A 1,684-nucleotide genomic window follows, 5' to 3' on the forward strand; every position below is an offset into this window, starting at 1 on the left:
GTCTCACTCTGTCACCCAGGCTGGAGTGCAGCGGTGTGATCTTGGCTCACTGCAACCTCCACCTCCCAGGTTCAAGCGATTCTTGTGCCTCAGCCTCCCAAGTAGCTGGAATTATAGGCATGTGCCACCATGCCGGGCTTATTATTTATTTATTTATTTATTTTTGAGACGGAGTTTCGCTCTTATTGGCCAGGCTCTGGAGTGCAATAGCGTGATCTCAGCTCACCGCAACCTCTGCCTCCTGGGTTCAAGCGATTCGCCTGCCTCTGGCTCCAAAGTAGCTAGGATTACACGCATGTGCCACCACGCCCGACTTATTTACTTATTTATTTATTTATAGTAGAGACAGGGTTTCTTCATGTTTGTCAGGCTGGTCTTGAACTGCCGACCTCAGGTGATCCACCTGCCTCGGCCTCCCAGTAGTGCTGAGATTACAGGCGTGAGCCACCATGCCCAGCCAATTTTTTGTATTTTTAGTAGATATGGAGTTTCACCATGTTGGCCAGGCTGGTCTCAAACTCCTGACCTCAAGAAATTCATCTGCCTCAGCCTCCCAAAGTGCTGGGATTACAGGCATGAACCACCCTGCCTGGCCAAACTTAATTTCTTGCCAACAGTTTTTCTGTATTTATCTATATCAGGGTGACTGTCTTAGGGAAAGTTACTAGGTGTCTAAGTCATCAACATCTTGAACAATTTCTAGTTTGATCCAACAATCTCATTCCCATCCTGAAGAACTAACCCCAAATATAACTAAAGGACAGACAAGATGGGAAGGTTTTCCCTGCAGCCGTAGTTGGGATAACAGGCAGATGTCTGACGACGTGGATTCTAGCAGCAGGCAGCGGGCCAGGGAATGGCAGTCATCTCTCCAACGGCCGTGCTGCCACACCGAGTCTCGGAAGAACACACTTAACTCTGGGATCCCTGTTGGGTGAGATTTTAAAAACATCTGTCTTGGCCGGGCACAGTGACTCACATGTGTAATCCCAGCACTTTGGGAGGCCTAGGCGGGCGGGTCACCTGAGCTCAGGAGTTCCAGACCAGACTGGCCAACGTGGTGAAACCCGTCTCTACTAAAGTACAAAATATTAGCTGGGCGTGGTGGTGCGTGCCCGTGATCTCAGCTACTCAGGACGCTGAGCATGACAATTGCTTGAACCCGGGAGGCAGAAGTTTCAGTGAGCCAAGATTGCAACATTGCACTCCAGCCTGGCAGCCTGGGCGACAGAGTGAGACTCTGGCTCAGAAACAAAAACAAAAACAAAAACAGAGGAGTGAAGCAGTGGGGGAAGCTCGTAGCCGGAGGCCTGCCTTCCTCCTTCCTCTCCTGCCCTGTGTGTGCGGCGTGCGGACCCTGTCCCCTCCCCTATGGGTGGCAGTCCTTCCCTCGTTTTCAAGTTCATCTTGCATGGTTGAACCCTCCTGGCCACAGAGCACAGAGAAGAAGGAAGAAGGAGCAGCTTGCAGCCTGGGCAACATGGCAAAACCCCATTTCTACTAAGAATACAAAAATTAGCCGGGCGTGGTGGCAGGCGCCTGTAATCCCAGCTTCTCGGGAGGCTGAGGCAGGAGAATTGCTTGAACCTGGGAGGCAGAGGTTATAGTGAGCTGAAATTGTGCCACTGCACTCCAGCCTGGGTGACAGAGCAAGACTCCATCTCAAAAAAAAAAAAAAAAAAAA

The sequence above is a fragment of the Mandrillus leucophaeus genome, unplaced genomic scaffold (genome assembly GCF_000951045.1).
Source record: "Mandrillus leucophaeus isolate KB7577 unplaced genomic scaffold, Mleu.le_1.0 Scaffold1, whole genome shotgun sequence".
NCBI lineage: Eukaryota > Metazoa > Chordata > Mammalia > Primates > Cercopithecidae > Mandrillus > Mandrillus leucophaeus.